General features: G+C 44.5%; 3 non-coding genes and 1 pseudogene across 3 annotated transcripts; 2 read left to right on the top strand and 2 right to left on the bottom strand.

Annotated features, from left to right (window-relative positions):
• Positions 1-1,949: 1,949 nt before the first annotated feature.
• On the bottom strand, positions 1,950-2,021 carry TRNAH-GUG (transfer RNA histidin (anticodon GUG)). The gene has a single exon. It is a non-coding gene; the product is annotated as a tRNA-His (tRNA).
• Positions 2,022-3,712: 1,691 nt separating this feature from the next.
• On the bottom strand, positions 3,713-3,784 carry TRNAH-GUG (transfer RNA histidin (anticodon GUG)). The gene has a single exon. It is a non-coding gene; the product is annotated as a tRNA-His (tRNA).
• Positions 3,785-4,450: 666 nt separating this feature from the next.
• On the top strand, positions 4,451-4,522 carry TRNAH-GUG (transfer RNA histidin (anticodon GUG)). Its single transcript has one exon. It is a non-coding gene; the product is annotated as a tRNA-His (tRNA).
• Positions 4,523-9,823: 5,301 nt separating this feature from the next.
• On the top strand, positions 9,824-18,152 carry LOC108530092 (histone H3.3-like; annotated as a pseudogene).
• Positions 18,153-18,246: the final 94 nt, after the last annotated feature.

Below are 18,246 nucleotides of genomic sequence, written 5' to 3'. Positions count from 1 at the left end.
TAATACAACACAGAGATACTGCTCCTTTTAAGAGCAGGGCTACCGCATAGGCAGTGTGCCCAGAGCAGCCTCAGGTTGCATTCTTGTTTCCCCTCTTAACCTCCTAAAGTTGTGCATATTTCAAGTCTAAATCCTTAGCCTGACTGGTTTCAGATGAGCCCGCTTCTCCAAAGACTGTCCTAGGTCCTTCCTAGGATTTCACTGAAGCCCCAAGTCAGTTACTTTTACCAACTTTCTTTTTTTCTTCCCTCCTTACTATAGAGTTAAGAGGAAAGTGCACTATTTCTCCCGGTCATGTCCCTATCAAGGATAGTAAAAGGGAAAAAAGAAAGACCTAAAAGGGCTACAAATTACTAGAAAAGTAGGAGCACACACTTTTCTTTTTAGTGGAAATACAGACTATTTCTATTTGATATGAAAATAACATGATTCTGTGTTGAAAGGACACAATTTAAAATGCAGCAGCTCTCACCTATAATCCTAGCACTTTGGGAGGTCAAGGTAGAAGAATTGCTTGAGGCCAGTTCGAGGCTGCAGTAAGCCAAGATTGCTCCACTGCACACCAGTCTGGGTGACAGAGCAAGACCTTGTCTCTAAAAAAAAAAAGCAAACCTGGCCATTTCACTCATTATGGACTCCATAAGAAACCACTGTTCAAATATTTATGGAGAGACTGTGTGCTTGGAACACAAACATATGTTAAGATCCAGTCCTACCTTCAATGAGCTTGAATTTTGAGTTTTCTAACTGTAGTGGTTTGTGACTTAAAGTTGGATCCCGATAATAAGAGAAGGGGGACATGGGAGTGGAGAGTCTCCAAACGGCCTGCCAAGTCAAGTTCCTCTATCTTACTCCAAATTCAAGATGCTTCCCTGCCCTTCCCACCTGAAATCAAAATATGGGTGCTTCCTAACAGAGCCCAGGCTCCCATCCAAAGGTTTATATTGAGTATAGTAAAGAGTCCCTTTCCCCTATCTTACCAACACAAACTGTTTCCCCATCTCCCCAGCCTGGAGTCAGGGCCTGGGAAAAAGAGGAACAAGACCAGAAATAGGTAGAGATTCACACCCCTCAGGGTATGTGAACTCTTCCCAGTAAAGTGAGGTTGCCTACCAATACAAACCTATCACCTCATGTTCTGTTCACATTCCATCACCTCAGAAAAAAAAAAAAAAAAAAAAAGAGCAAGCAAGCGAGAGCACATTGTTTTATGCAAAAGCAAGGAGGAATACATTCACATACATATATGCATATATAAATATGTGTTCATACAAGGACTGCTGTGGAAAGACATAGCGGAAACTGAAAATAATTGGTGGATAGGGTGAAAATGAAAAGAGATGTACTTTTAGTAGACTTTTGTGCATGTATTCCCTATGTAAAAGTAAACGCCCAGAGACTCCGTCTCAAAAACAATTTTTTTTTAAATTAAAAAACCAAAAAAACAAAAATTATCCGGAGTGGTGGTGCACGCCTGTAGTCCCAGCTACTTGGGAGGCTGAGGCAGGATAATCGCTTCAACCCGGGAGGTGGAGGCTGCAGAGAACCAAGATCGCGCCACTGCACTCCAGCCTGGGCGACAGGAGAGATTCTGTCTCAAAAATAAATAAATAAATAAATAAATAAATAAATAAATAAAAATCAATGACTCAATAAAAAATGTACATGAAAAGAAAAAAAATCACAAGGTCATGGGGGAGCTGTTTTGCTGGTGTGGAATGATTCAGAGAACGATATTTGGTAAGAAATGTATTATAACTGCTTGGTCTGAAGCTGCATCAGAGGATTATATGAGAGTTACTGTAGGTGGCGATCCTTGGAGTGGCTCAATTTTCAAAGGAGAGGGAAACATTGGTTCGTTTCAAGAAAGTGAATTATCATTTATATAAAATGTTACAAACAAGTGGAAAAAAAACACCGAGCCCCTTGCCGTGCCATTGTTCCCACAATGCCGTGACTCGGATTCGAACCGAGGTTGCTGCGGCCACAACGCAGAGTACTAACCACTATACGATCACGGCGAGCTACCGGGGACCCGTAGAAATCTGCTTCTGATTATCCTCTTCAATAGTCATAGGCCTTCCCAGTTTGCGCGTCATGAAATGGCCTACTTCTGGGGCGGGGTTCCAGCCTGTGGCTGAGTCTGATAACGCGCAGGCGCGTTGTACTCCGCCAGTTGCTTTTCTTCCTCTGTTTTGGCCCATTAGCCACGGGCGGTGGTGATGTTGACCTGGGCTCCCTGTGAGCGCAGTGGGAGTTTAGGGGAGACGGCGTGAGCATCCAGGAATGGGGCTGGGCGGAACTCAGACTCGCCTTGGGGGATGCCCATTTCCTATGCCCCGGAGACCCTTGCCGCGAACCGTGGAGGGTTCCGGGCCTGCAGGGGGCGCTCCTCACGGGTCCTCCCTCCTGCATCCTCCAGCGGTGACCCAATGCCGCCTCTGTGGAGATTGTGGACGCCCTAGAACCGGGTTCCACGTAGAAAAAAAATCAACAAACGCATCTCCCCATCTTGCCAACACCCACTTCCTTCCAGCCTCTCATACTTCCCTGACCGCCCTGACTCCTCCTTCCTCAATGTCCCCGCTATGCCAGGTGCCCACCTAGGCTGTGTCCCAGGGCGGCAGCAGGGACTAAGTCCTATTTTAATTATTGTCCACCAGTGCTCTCGCCCCCACGGCGCCTAGAACCGGCCGAGTACACAGCAGGCACTGGCTATTTGCTAAACTCAGAACGTACCATTGGTATTTAACAAGCGAATTCCAGAGAGACCATCTGCCTCTCCAGTGTCACCCGCTCCCGTCAATCTTCCCTGTGCAGAGCCGCCGGAGGGATCTTGCTAAACACGATTTAAATATTTTTCCCTCCGGCCCTCCTCACCCTCACCCCTGGACGGCAGAAACTTTGTCTGCCTTTTCCAGTTCATCTCTTGGCCCTCCTTCAGGGTCGTTCCCCATTCCTCAATTGCACTCATTCACTCAACACTTCCTTGAGAAGCGCCAACTACCTGTCAGGCTAGAGCCTTTGGGCGTTGTTGGGGTGGGGACTTACAAAGAAGACAGAAGACTTATAAAGAGGAATTAAGACCTTGCCTTTTTGGTGAAACCCCGTCTTTACTAAAAATACAAAAAAATTAGCCGGGCATGGTGGCGGATGCCTGTAGTCCCAGCTACTCGGGAAGCTGAGGCAGGAGAATCGCTTGAACCCAGGAGGCGGAGGTTGCAGTGAGCCAAGATCGAGCCACTGCACTCCAGCCTGGGTGAGAGAGCAAGTCTCCACCTCAAAAAAGAAAAAAGAAAAGAAAAGAAAAAAAAAGATTTTTCCTTTTCAAGACTCCCTTTATCCTGGCTGCCTGACAAATTCTCATTGTGCCTTTAAGAGCTACTTTGATCCTCACTTCCTTTGCTAAGCCTTCTTTTCCTATCATTAGGAATCTGCTACCAGGGCTTCCGTGGAAATTTATACATACATCTACAACACTCTTTAGACTGGCGAGTGCTCTGTGCTTTGTCTTCAAGAACGCGCCCAGGCTCAGAGGACCCAGAAGCCTGTATCTTTCCAAAGTCCAATTCAGCCAGAGTCAGCGTAAACGTCGCTCTCAAATGTCACAATGGGATCGGGGTCCATTTTCCACAATGTTGTGAACTCAGGATTAAAAAACGGATTTGTACAATAAAACGTAGCCCCCCTTGCCGTGCCATTGTCCTCACAATGCCGTGACTCGGATTCGAACCGAGGTTGCTGCGGCCACAACGCAGAGTACTAACCACTATACGATCACGGCGAGCTACTGGGGACACAGGGCCTCGATTTGTCGCCTGACCTCTTCTCTGTTGAAAGCCCCGCCCCCTTGCAATGTCATTGATTTGTCACTGTTTGTTCTCGCCTATCTCCACCCTCGCAGCCATCTGAGGGCACGCAGGCGCATTCATCTCTGCTCGCCCGATTTTGGTCCACACTTGCCTCCGGACCAGATACCCCGGTTTCTCCACCGTGGAGGCTGCTCTCGGGGTTCCCCTTATCCCGCCCTCAAGGAAGTTTTGTGGTGGTGGGTCAGAACTGATTTTCCTTGTTGTAAAATTTAAGAGACAGCTCCAGTCCCAGCTAAAGTCGTTCAGTTAGCATGATAGCCAGGGCATGGTGAGCATCAGAGAGACTTCAGGTCAGCATTCGGGCGTTCCCCAGGGGCTTCACAACATTGCAGGCCCGGACTCATAGGAATCCTTTGGTTGCCAAGCGCTTTCATGTCCCTTCTTTTGCGGTCCGTGTGTACAACCAAGAGGAGACTCCGGGCTAGGGAGTCCACAGCGCTCCCGGCTGCTGTTGCGGGTGAACGTGGGTGCCAGAGGAACCTGGTAGATAATGGAAGCTTAGGAAAGCTGGAATGGCCGCCATCTAGACGAGAAGGGCAACACTGGGTCACCTGCTCATCGTGGCGTCCCGGTAGCTCGCCGTGATCGTATAGTGGTTAGTACTCTGCGTTGTGGCCGCAGCAACCTCGGTTCGAATCCGAGTCACGGCATTGTGGGAACAATGGCACGGCAAGGGCGTCTTTTTGGACTGGGAAAGCCACGTTCTTCTGGGAAGCTAACTCTAAAAGCTGCTACTTGCCATAAGGCCAGAGCTGAAATTATAATGGACAATTAAGTGTGCACAAAAAGTTCCGTGGACACTCTGGGGCTTTCCTTTCTGTTTTTAATTTTTCATCTGCTAGTGAATCAGTCATCCCCTACCTTCCCCAATATGTGATTATTTTCTTTTTGTGTAGCTTCTGTGTGGTACTCTTTATTTTACCCTTATGAATGATCAAATCATATGTTGGGTCCTCTAAAAAAACCTCACACTAGCTAAAACCTCAATACTTTGGGGACAAACGGGTGACAGGAACAATGTGCAAGCATTAATTAAGGGTTAGAAGAATGCAGATTAGACCATACGCTGAACCATTCTTGCTTCAGATCCCATGACAAGTGAAAAATGTGACTGCACTAGAGGTGCTGGTTCCTGTAGCCACTGTGAGGGGTGCTAATGAGAGGTTTGTGGCCTCCATCTCCACAGTCTCCTAGGTGAGAGGGGGTTTTCTCCTGGAGGGTTTTTCCCTAACCTACCTCAAGTTTAAGCACATTTTCTTTGCTTGTTTTATGTGGACCTAAAAAACCCAAACTCAACAAATTCAGGTCTGTCATTTGGCATTAGGCAAAATGGAACTGAGTTTTGGATTTGACTTTCAGGCAGCTGGTGGCAGCTAGGTCCCTGTCAAGGAGGGAATGAGAGGGGACTGAGGAATGAGCCTCTCCAGCTCCTCTCAGCTATCCTGAGGGTGGCAAGGCAAATCCGAGATCATTCCCGGGAGAGACAGACATTGCAATGGGGTTGCGCCCCCTCTACCCACAATCAATCAGTAAAGAATGACTGAACAGCACTTAAAAGCAAGGCACTGGCCTCACGCCTGTAATCCCAGCACTTTGGGAGGCCGAGGCAGGCGGATCTCTTGAGCTCAGGAGATTCGAGACCAGCCTGGGCAACATGGCGAAACCCTGTCTCTACCCAAAATACAAAAATTAGGGCATGGTGGCGCGTGCCTGTAGTCCCAACTACCTGGGAGGCTGAGGTGGGAGGCTTGCTTGAACCCAAGAGGCAGAGGTTGCAGTGAGCTGAGATCACACCACTGCATTCCAGCCTGGGCAACAGAACAAGACCCTGTCTCAATAATAATAATAATAATAATAATAATAATAATAATAAAAAGACAAGGCACTGCTGGGGGGCTGTAATCTCCTCAGGTCTCCAGTCTCCCAGTTCCCTACCTTTGGTGGGTTTAATGACGCACAACAGGGCGGCTCAGACCACAAGAGTGTTCTGTGCAAAATAGAATGGGGAAAGGTGAGCCTGAGAACTTGCCAAGCTTTGGATGACTGATTCAAGAGTTATATGTCTAGAAAATCAACATCGTCAACAACAAAAAAAGAACTGGCCAAGAGGAAGGTGGTGGCTTATATTCCTCCAGCCCCTCACCAAATAACTACCTTGACAGATTTCAATCTGTGAACTGGAATAAGGTGTCAAGGTGGGATGCCAGGAAAGGCTCTGGCTTTTTCCCTGAAGACCTGCCCCCACTGCCCTGCTGAGGTGCTTGGGTAGGCAATGAACTGCTCCCACACCCTGAGGAGAAAGTCAGGAGTAGCCACTCCCTAAGAGTACTACAAGGAAAAAGTGTCAACCAAGAGGCTAGGCATGGTGGTTCATGCCTGTAATCCCAGCACTTTGGGAGGCCGAGGTGGGAGGATTGCTTGAGCTCTGGAGTTTGAGAGCAGCCTGGACAACATGGTGAGACCCTGTCTCTACAAAAAATTCAAAAATTAGCCAGGAGTGGTGGCGTGTACCTGTAGTCCCAGCTACTCAGGAGGCTGAGGTAGGAGGATTGCTTGAGCCTGGGAGGTGGAGATTGCAGTGAGCCATGATCATGCCACTGAACTCCAGCCTGGGCAACAGAATAAGACCCTGTCTCAAAAAAAAAAAAAAAAAGAGTCAATTAATAAAACAAAAATCACAAACATTCACCATCTGAGATAACCTGCTAGCCATCCATGTCTGAGGTCAGGAATGCTGAAGAAAGCTGAACTGAAAATGTTGTATTGTGACCTAGTTGCAGGAAGAGTGACACCAGGGGAGGGTGCTCTCCTGCACTTCGGACTAATGGCCTTTTTGGCAGCTACACAGTAGTCCAGGAGATGGGCGCATCCGGTTCTCAACATTTCATAACATCGTCTTTTAAGGTCAGTCAATTTTCCTTACAAAACAGACTTTGATAATGACTTCCCTACAGGAAAAAGCATTGCTTTGAACAAGCTTATTGGCACTGTTCTCCTAACTGTGGGTGTTTTGGTTTAGACTCTTAAGAGTCTGGTTAGCATAATTAATTTGCCTTATGCCTACTTATCTCTAGGTACACAGACAAAATGGAGTGTCTGGACTGGCAAAGCCAAGAGCTGGAGGCCCTGGCCTGGAATGACCTCATCAAGACCTTGCTGCCCTGGGACACTCTCTCTGAGCAATCAGTCAGCACCCCCTTCCTGTTGGTCTCTTGCTTTTAAAATTGTTTTATGATTTCTGATTTTGGGAATGTAATCTTTCCTCTTGTCACTTCCAGCTTGAGGTTGGAACTCTTCTCTAGGTCTCAGTGCCCGGAAAGAGGTAGGCAGTATAAGAGCACCCTGTTCACACATTCCAGCTCCAGTTGTTCCCATCTTGGTTGGATGTGTGAATTTCTGCAGGTTTCCAACCTCTAAGTCACTTTGACTTTTTTTCCCTGCCATCTGAGAGACCCTGAGGTACAGTAATTGACAGTACTAGACTAGTCCTAACTCTAATTAAGGAGTAGCCTAAATTGGGGACGGTGGCTCATGCCTGTCACCCCAGCACTTTGGGAGGGTGAGGTGGAAGGATTGCTTGAGCGCAGGAGTTCAAGACCAGACTAGACAGTATAGTGAGACTTTGTCTCTGTTGGGGGAGCTAGCATAGCTTAGAAATGAAGCCTCTAGCCCCCGAAAGTAGGCTGCTTAAGATTTGAATCCCAACTCATCCACTTACTAACTGGGTGACCCTGGGGGTTCAACATGTCTCCATGCCTCAGTTTCCTCTTTTGTAAAATGACTGTAAAATGATTTCTCATTTGTAAAAGGATTATTATGAAGATTAAATCAATGAGTATTTGTAAAGCAATAGTGCCTGGACTTACTAAGCCCTACTGAAGTTTTACTTAAATAATACAGTAGATGGGAATATAACATAATGAAATCAACTCCTTAAAAATGAGCACCCTGGAACATAAACATCCAAATGAGTATTGTGTTTCAAATCAGGCATTCCACTTTCTCCAAACAGCTGCCCAAAATATTTTTGGAATTCTTATTTGGAGATTATTTTCAGGGTTAATTTATAAGCCATATGAGTACATCCACCTCAATATTTATAATCACATTCTATTTTGAAATAACTTTTGACTGCTTTTAAAGCCACCTTCAAAGAGAAAAATGTCACCACTGAGTCTTTTAAGATGCAAATATTTCAATGACAATGCCAGAAATGTTTTATAAGTAACATTCCAGCAAAAGAAAAACAATATTTTTTTTTGGTAGGAGTGTGTGGACTTCAAAGGGCAAACCTTACAAGGGACAACAGTAATTTACAAGCTTCAGATTGTCTGCTTAAACCATCAACCCCATGGCTTCCTGGTTATACTTCCTGGTTATACCTTGTATATCTGGGAGCTGCCAGCCCCCACAGGGGCACAGTGTTGAGCAGCTGCAGTAGCAGCCATATGCCACTGGACCAGCAGGCTCTGGTCCTGGAAGTCTTGTTTAAAATCCAGAATCTTGATCCACAACTCAGAATTACCCAGTGAAAGTCTTCATTTTTAACAAGGTCCTCTCCAAGTGATTCATCTGCACAGGAAAGTTTGAGAAGTGCTACTCCAGCCTAAAGCTCTAATGGAATTCTTCATTGTTCATCTTGTGAGTACTTGGGTTACTAGAAGGGACCTGCCTAAATCTACTGAGCCTCATCAATGGGGGTGTCACTGAGGTTTTCACAGTAAGGAGATGGTGATCTGGGAGGGGGTCATCAAAGGGCCCATGTTTAGGGCGTCTAGGGAGGAGGCAGCACATCTGGATTTCCACTAGAAGGCGCTGTGCCCCAGGAAGTAGTTATGAAAAGCTGAGGCTGGAAAAGACTCATTTAATTTGCAACATACCACTTCTAACTTCCTTCCACAGAGATTCTCTGGATATTCAGGACTCAAATTTCATCCATCTACTTATCTATCCATCCATCCATCCATCCATCCATCCACCCACTCATTCATCATTCATTCATTCATTCTTCCCATAAACTAGCATCTTTTAGTTCTTAAGTCATGGGGAGCTGCAAAGCTGTATAAGATACTTCTTGTCCAGAGTAGTTTATTTCTGAGCTGAGTTTGTCAACTGAGATTTGCCCCTCATCCAAAGTCAAGTGACTAGCACAGACTGTTCAATATGCATTAGTTGGTCTCTTGTTTTTAGGTACTTCTCTCCATATCCACAAAAAGAAACTGTGGGGAGACATCGTGCAGGACTTTATTCCTGTCAAGACACCTGAAACTAATTCCTGAGTCAGGAAGAATGCAGGAGCTGCCTTGCAGAAGCAAAAGTCTATGTCAATGGCTTCCAAACATTTTAGAACTGATAAACTAGGACAAACTTTTCACCACTGAATGAAAAAATGAGGTCAATGTGGTAAGCTTTGGAAATGCTAAATACATTTAATTCAAAGGACTGTCCTCTAGACTGAGACAAGGCCCTTCTTATTTTTGAGGTATTAAAGTGACTTTTATAAAACTATGGAGAAAGTAGGTGATTGTTTGTTTGTTTTTTAGACGGAGTCTTGCTCTTGGCTCACTGCAACCTCTGCCTCCCAGGTTCAAACAATTCTCCTGCCTCAGCCTCCCGAGTAGCTGGGATTACAGGCACGTGCCACCACACCCAGCTCATTTTTGTATTTTGAGTAGGGATGGGGTTTCTCCTTGTTGGCCAGGCTAGTCTCCAACTCCTGACTTCAGGTGATCCACCTGCCTCAGCCTCCCAAAGTGTTGGGATTACAGGCGTGAGCCACTGCACCCAGCCAGTGACAGGTTTTAAAAAACATCTTTTCTTGGAAACGTTTTAAATTGGCAATGTTGGTCTCCAAAATTAGTTTTGAGTTACTGGTCAGTAAAATCTGCAAATACAAATACTAATGCAAATACTACAGAGCCCAGAGAGCAGAAGAATCAGGCTGAGCAGAAATGGTCCTGGGTGAGTAGGGGGTCTGAGGAGGCATGCTCAGAGGGAGATGTGTTCCTGTTCTGTTGGGCAATGGTCCATGCTGACACCTATCCTCCCGCCCAACAACCAGTAGTGCCTAGTATAATCTGTGCTAGGCCTTGGAGATACGAATTAAATAAGACCCATTCTTACTCTGAGATCATTTTAGTTCGGGGTTAATCAGATGAGTGAAGAACTAATTAGAACTATGCCAGACATATATACAAAGTGTATTGGAGCTTAGATCATTGATTCTACCAGGATACACCATTTGATCTGAATTCCAAGGCATGCATAGTACTTTTCCTGGAAAAGAAAGGGAAAGGATATTCTACAGCTACTCTGGAGGCTGAGGCAGGAGAATCACTTGAGGACAGGAGGCGGAGGTTGTAGTGAGCTGAGATCGCTCCACAGCACTCCAGCCTGGGTGAGAGAATGAGACTCTGTCTCAAAAAAAAAAAAAAAAAAAAAAAAAAAAAAAAAAAAAAAAGCGGAGAGGGGAAGGGCAGAAGTAAAAGCAAGGAAGTATGAATGTACAGATAGCATAGGAAAAGACAAGTTGTAGCTACAACATTAGCTATGGAAGGGAGGGAGGTCAGGGAGGGCAGATCACATGAGACCAGGAGTTCAAGACTAGCCTGGCCAATATGGTGAAACCCCATCTCTACTAAAAATACAAAAATTAGCTGGGAGCAATGGCACATGCCTGTAATCCCCCCTTAAACAAACCAACGAAGAAACAACAAACATATGAAGGAGAGAGTGGAGGGTGAGAGAGGGTGGAGCCAAATCGTGATGAATCTCTTACCCTTATTGAGTCAGGCCTTTTTCCTGGAGGCTGATAACACTGCTTTGGGGATCCATTGACAGCCATAGCCTTGTTCTCCAAACTAATACACCTATGATAAAATACCAGGAATTCACAAATTTCCTGAAGGCTGTCCATAGGCTTTGTATCAGGCATTGCGGTGAGAGGGGCATTTAAGTTCCCATTTTTAAGCAGAAGAGAGACATAGTCATATCTGTGTTTTAGAAATGTTAGGTGTAAATGGAAAATTATATCCTGATAAAAGTCTTTATTCAGGAGAGACAGAAGAGAATTTCTGCTCCTTGGACTAGTAGTTGATGTTGGAGTTTAGGGACTTAATACTCATCTGGGGATGGACGAGGGACTCTTCCCTCAAATCACACCCATAGATGTTTTCTCTTTAGCGTGGAGGTACAGGGGATGAACGTGTTGGATGAAAAAAAAATGGATATGAGGCTTGAGTGTGTCATCCAGAAGATCACCAGGATGGCTAGATAGTAGAAAGGAGAGCTATATTGGTGATATCAGTTTGCAGCTGGGAAGAGAAAGTCTCCAACCTGGGCCAATGGAGCTCTTTCTTCTCCTTCTTCCTTCTTCCTTCTTTCTTCCTTCTTCCTTCTTCCTTCTTCCTTCTTCCTTCTTCCTTCCTTCCTCCCTCCCCTTCCTCCTTTCCTTCTTCTTCTTTCTTCCTCCTTCTCCTTCCCCTCCTCCTTTCCTTCCTCTTTCCTCTTTCCTCTTTCTTCTTTCTTCTTTCTTCTTCTTCTTCTTCTTCTTCTTTCTTCTTCTTTTTTTTTTTGAGACAGTATTTCATTCTGTCGCCCAGGCTGGAGTGCAGTGGTGTGATCACAGCTAACTGCAGCCTTGAATTCCTGGGCTCAAGCCATCCTCCCATCACAGCCTCCCAAGTAGCTGGGACCACAGGCACATACCATCACACTTAGCTAATTTTTGTATTTTTTGTAGAGACAGGGTTTCACCATGTTACCCAGTCTGGTCTTGAACTTCTGTGCTCAAGCGATCCACCCACCTCAGCCTCCCAAAGGGCTGGGATTACAGGTGTGAGCCACCTCACCCGGCCTGCTCTTTCTTCAAGGAGGGGAAGGACAGGTTGGGTTTTATGCTTCACAGAGTTTGTGTTATACATATTCAGCAGATTTGGGGAAAAGCCATACATATTTATGAGGGGAACTGAGTGTATGTGCAATGAGTAAACGTGTATGTAACATACATGCCACGTTTACTTTGGGGTAAGGTTTTGGCATTAAAATGAGGTGGAATTGGCTCCACATCAAAAGGTGAACTATAGGACACAAAGGCAATTTGTGCACAGCCTCTGTAAACTGTCTGAAACTGGCTTAAGGTCTGCAGTAGCTTCTGAGAAAAGAATATTTGTAAGGCTGGTCCTGTGTCTAATCAGACTGTTGTCTGGGTTTTAAATCAGAGTTCATAGCTCCTATTGTTAGGGACCTTAGCCACAGGAATTTAGCAATTTGCTATGCCAGCTTGAACCTTGGACCCATAGATAAGTTACTTCCCTTAACCTTTGGATCTATCTTACTTGATAAAGGGGCATCTATTTTGGTCTCTCAGATCAAAAGAGGAAGATCTAATATCAAGTATATAATGTTTTCTAGAGTCAGTGTAGCCAAAACAGCATGAAAAGAGACGTATCCATGTTATACTGATATCATTGTTAGTTTTGAGCATTTGACATGATGGTACAATGTGCAAATTTCAAATGTAATTTTAAGTTAAAAGGGAGAGATACATACAAAAATTGCAACAATCTGACTTGAATTTGTTTTATTTCCAAACTTTCTTCTAAATTTCAGTTAGGCTGGCCACGGTGTCTCATGCCTGTAATCCCAGCACTTTAGGAGGCCGAGGTAGGCAGATCACTTGAGGTCTGGAATTCAAGACCAGCCTGGCCAGCATGGTGAAACCCTGTCTCTACTACAAACACAAAAATTAGCCAGGCGTGGTGGCACGCACCTGTAATCCCAGCTACTCAGGAAACTGAGGCAGGAAACTCGCTTGAACCCAGGGGGTAGAGGTTGCAGTGAGCCGAGATTGCACCATTGCACTCCAGCCTGGGCAACAGAGAAAGACTCTGTCTCAAAAAAATAAAATAAATAAATTTCAAAAGTCAAACTGTTTCTGTGTCATGACTACTCTGGTTGACTGGCCTCATCCTGAGTCTAGATAAATTATTTTTAATCATATAATCAAAGCTGCAAATAACTTCTTTTTCCTTTAATTCTCTTTGGCCAAATGCTCCAAGAAAACTCACAGTGATTCACAAGTTCACATGTTCACAAATTCTCTGATACTCCTCCCTTCAAGAAGTAGAGCTTAGCCAGGCTTGATGGCACAAGCCTATAGTCCAGCCACTTGGGAGGTTGAAGTGGGAGGGTCACCTGAGCCCAGGAGTTTGAAGCTACAGTGCACTATGATCATCCCTGTGAATAGCCACTGCACTCCAACCTGGACAACATAGCTAGACCCCATCTCTAAAAAAATTTTTTTTAAAAGAAGTAGAGGCCGTGCGTGGTGGCTCACACCTGTAATCCCAGCACTTTGGGAGGCCCAGGTGGGTGGATCACTTGAGATCAGGAGTTCGAGACAAGCCTGACCAACATGGTGAAACCCTGTTTCTACAAAAAAAAAAAAAAAAAAAAAAAAAAAAAAAAAAAATTAGCAAGGCATCATGGTGCATGCTTGTAATCCCAGCTACTCAGGAGGCTGAGGCAGGAGAATCGTTTGAACCCAGGAGGCAGAGGTTGCGGTGAGCCGAGATCACACCACTGCACTCCAGCCTGGGTGACAAAGCAAAACTTGGTCTAAAAAAAAAAAAGTGAGATAATCAATGTCTGTCTTTTAAAGCTGCTAAGTTTTCAGGTAATTTGTTACACTCTGATAAGTAACTAATACAGATTTTGTTACCTAGAAGTGGGGGCACTGCCATAACCAAAACCTAAAATGTGAACGTGGCTTTGGAATTGGGGAGCCTTGGAGGAAAGTGTTAGTGAAAAGTCTGAATACCTTGAAGAAGCCTCAGGCCCTTGAGGAGATTGTAAGTGAGAGCACGAAGGAGGAAAGTGAGGCAAACCTTGCTGTCAATTGGAGGAAAGGGGTCATTATGATAGAGCAGCAAAAAGTTTAGCAACACTGTCACCTGGGGTAATGTAGAAAGTAAAAATGTACCAAATAAACCGCATAATCTAGCAAAAAGATTTCCAGGCAACCTGTTGAAAGCATCTCCTGGTTTCTTCTTATTGTTCATAGTAAAATGCAAGAGGAGAGAGGTAAGTCAAGAACTATTCAACATGAAGGACACGAAGGAACCAGAATATGAGGGGTTTGAAAATTTTCAGCCTCTCTAACTGGCTAAATGTAAGACATAGATTCGGTCTTTGGGGTTTTGTTTTTGTTTTTGTTTTTTTAGAGACAGGGTGTCGCTCGGAGGTCCAGGCTGGAGTGCAGTGGAATGATCATAACTCACTGTAGCCTCAAATTCCTGGACTGAAGCAATCCTCCTGCCTTGGCCTCCTGAAGCTCTGGGGTTATAGGCATGAGCCACCGTGCCTGGCCAAGAAGTGAATTCTGAGCAAAGATCAAATCTAGGGCACTACTGGGAAAACATGGTCTAAAGACAAAGTAAAATTCTTTGTCACAATGATCCAAGGTAGAGCCTCAGAGTACCGTTCAGTAAGACAAAAGGTCCTGTAAACATTTTAAGGGTATGCTTTCTAGATACTCTCCATTAAACAGTGGCGCTTTTCAAAAGCTTAAGAGCACTGCACCTCAGTAGAAGCCCAATATTGAGAAGGCCTTATTGCAGAGAGGTTTGTGGCTGCTGTCTTAGACTTATGGAATGAACCACAAAAAGATTCACAGGAGACCCACAACATTTTAGAATCATATTGGCAGAAACAGCTTGGAATGAAAGGGACAAAGACTACATGAATGAAGAGACTTTTGAATTCCCAAAATTCCACCTGCTGTAATCAGACAGAAAACTCCACAGCTGAAAAACATGAGTTATCTCTCATGGAAAAGGAAGGATGACTTAGCAGAACCAAGAGCTCCAAGGTAGGGACCAAGAGTCATGGGGATGAGTAGGAATGAATCCTAATAAAAGAATCTCCAAACTTTGCCTAGCTGGGTCTCAGAACCACTATGGACCAGTCCTAGTTTTCCCCTTTTTGCACGGGAGTGTTTATAGTGTTTATCGTATGCCCATCCCACCATTGTGTGGTGTGTGTGGGTGTCTGTGTATGTTGGGGAAGATAATTTAGCTCCAGTTCACAGGTATTCAGATTGCGAGAAGCTGTCTTTAAGGAAATACACCTGAAAAGCATTGTCTGCCTCTGGACCTGGTTTATATGCTGTGACTCTGGATTTTGAACTGATACTGAACTAAGAAGAGACTTTTGGGACCCTTAGGAAAGGAGTGAATATATATCGTGTAGAAAATTACAAATAATTTGTGGCCAGATGGTGGTTTAAAAATATATCCACAAATTCCTTGATACTTTTCCAAGTATCTTCTTCAAGATATAGAGCTTAATTTCTCCCCATTAGAGAGAAATTTGGATTTAGTGACCTTTCTAACAAATGGAATATGGCAGATGTGACAGTGTGTCACTTTCCAAGTGAGGTCATACAAGACATTGCACCTTTCTTCTTGCTGTCTCTGTTGGGTCACTAAAGCCAGCTGCCATGATGTGAGGACACTCGAGCAGCCCTGTGGAGAGAGTGGAGGCTTCTTGGCAACAAACATCTGAGTTTGATAACTTTCATTTAAGCCTATGACTTTTTTTTTTTGAGACGGAGTTTCACTCTTGTTGCTCAGGCCGGAATGCAATGGCATGATCTCGGCTGACTGCAACCTCCGCCTCCCAGGTTCAAGCGATTCTCCTGCTTCAGCCTCCCAAGTAGCTGGAATTACAGGCATGTGCCACCACGCCTAGCTAATTTTGTATTTTTAGCAGAGAAGGGGTTTCTCCGTGTTGGTCAGGCTGATCTCGAACTCCCAACCTCAGGTGATCCACCTGCCTCTGCCTCCCAAAGTGCTGGGATTACAGGCGTGAGCCACCATGCCCAGCCCTCCTATGATCCATTTTGAGTTGACTTTTTTATATTCTGTAAGTTAAGAGGTAAGTTTTTTTGATTGTTTAAAAATACACTGCTATTCAATTGTTCAAGCACTTTTTGTTGAAAAGATTATTCATTCCCCATTTTATTGTCTTGGGACCTTTGTCAAATATCAATTGATGGCTGGGTGCAGTGGCTCACACCTATAATCTCAGCACTTTGGGAGGCCAAGGCCAAAGGAGGCCGAGGTGAAAGGATCGTTTGACCTCAGGAGTTTGAGACCAGCCCGGGCAACACGGTGAAACCCTGTCTGCACCAAAAATACACAAAATTAGTGGGACGTGGTGGGGGGTACCCGCATCCCAGCTACTCGGAAGGCTGAGGTGGGAGGATCCCTTGAGCCGGGGAGGTGTAGGCTGCCGTGAGCCGAGATCACCCCCACTGCACTCTGGCCTGGGTGACAGAGTGAGACCCCATCTCAAAAAAATTAAAAATAAAAAAAATCAGTTGACTATGTATGTGTGAGTCTATTTCTGAACTCTCTTTTTGTTCCATTGATCTAACTGGTTATCTTTATGCCAAAACAACATTGTCTTAGTTTCTGTAGATTTATATTGGTAATCAAATTAGGTAGTAGTATTTCTTCAACGTTATTTTTTATTTTAAAATTATTTTAAAATCTCCACATACATTTTAGAATCAGCTTGTCAATTTTTACAAGAAAACCTGCTGAGATTTTGATTGGAATGGCATTGCATGACTAAATCAATGTGTGGAGGAATTGACATGCAACAATATTGAGTCTGGCAATCCATGCAAATGGCACATCTTTCTATTTACTTGGATCTTCTTTAATTTGACATCTTTTCCCAAATTTATCGCTAAGTGTTCAATATTTTTATGCTATTATAAATGGTGTTTTTAGAGAATTTCCAGATATCTTTCTGTTCTTGGTTTCTAAGTTAATTCTCTGGCTACTAGAGAACATTGTGGAATTTCAATCTTTTATCCAGACTTGTTTTATGACTTGGAATACAGGTTTTCTTGGTAAATGTCCTGAGGGGACTTGAAAAGCATATGTATTCTGCTGTTGTTGGATGAAATGTCTATAAATGTCAATTAGGTCAAGGTGTTTTATAGTGTTATTCAAGTTTTCTAAATCCTTACTGATTTTCTTTCTACTTGATCTATCAGTGATTGAGATGTTGGAAAATCTAATTGAGGTGGTTTTGTCTATCTCTCAACTCTTTCAGTTTTTGCTTTCGTGTATTTTGGAGCTCTGTTGTTAGATGTATACAATTTAAAACTGTCGCATTATCTGATGAATTGACGTTATTATTATTTTATTATTATTCTTTCCCTTCACATGTAGGGCATTTGTTCATAGGAAGGCCACAGTTTTTGGTACCTCTCCTCACAGTGATCCCAGATTCCTGTTGGGTGTGTTGTAAACAGAGGAACCATTCCTCAGGCCCCCTGCTCTGAGCACATCCCTGACCTTTTTACTATTAAGAAATTATCGTGGGCAGGCATGGTGGCTCACGCCTGTAATCACAGCACTTTGGGAGGCCAAGGCGGGCGGATCACGAGGTCAAAAGATCGAGACCATCCTGGCCAACATGGTGAAACCCCGTCTCTACTACAAACAAACAAACAAACAAAATACAAAAATTAGCTGGGGGTGGTGGTGAGCGCCTGTAGTCCCAGCTACCTGGGAAGCTGAGGCAGGAGAATCGCTTGAACCTGGGAGGCGGAGGCAGAGGTTGCAGTGAGCCGAGATCGCGCCACTGCACTCCAGCCTGCAACAGGGCGAGACATCGTCTCCAAAAAGAAAAAAGAAATTATCGAGTTGTGTTCGCAGCCGCCGTCGCCGCCACGCCACCGTCGCTCTCCAACGCCAACGCCACCTCTCCCTCGCCGAGCTCCAGTCGAAGGAGAAGGGGATAAGTAAGGAAGTCTCTATACCTTGGCATGTACAAAGCCAACTGCCAGCAAATTCGCTGGTGGTAAAGCACCCAGGAAGCAACTGGCTATAAAAGCCGCTCGCAAGACTGCGCCCTCTACTGGAGGGGTGAAGAAACCTCATCGTTATAGGCCTGTTAACTGTGGCACTCCGTGAAATTAGGCGTTATCAGAAGTCCACTGAACTAATTCGCAAACTTCCCTTTCCGCGGCTGGTGAGAGAAATTGCTCAGGACTTTAAAACAGATCTGCGCTTCCAGAGCACAGCTATCGGTGCATTGCAGGGGGCAAGTGAAGCCTATCTTCTTGGCCTTTTTGAAGACACCAACCTGTGTGCTATCCATGCCAAACGTGTAACAATTAGGCCAAAAGATATCCAGCTAGCACTCCGCACACGTGGAGAACGTGCTTAAGAATCCACTATGATGGGAAACATTTCATTCTTAAAAAAAAAAAAAAAAATCTTCCTGTTATTGGTAGTTCTGAAGGTTAGTTGTTTTTTTTTTTTTTTTTTTTTTTTTTTTTTTTTTTTTTTTT

The sequence above is a fragment of the Rhinopithecus bieti genome, unplaced genomic scaffold, assembly GCF_001698545.2.
Source record: "Rhinopithecus bieti isolate Rb0 unplaced genomic scaffold, ASM169854v2 scaffold_6945, whole genome shotgun sequence".
In the NCBI taxonomy this organism is placed as follows: Eukaryota; Metazoa; Chordata; class Mammalia; order Primates; family Cercopithecidae; genus Rhinopithecus; species Rhinopithecus bieti.
Note: the sequence above shows the minus strand (reverse complement) of the source record. Positions and strands in the feature narration are given on the sequence as shown.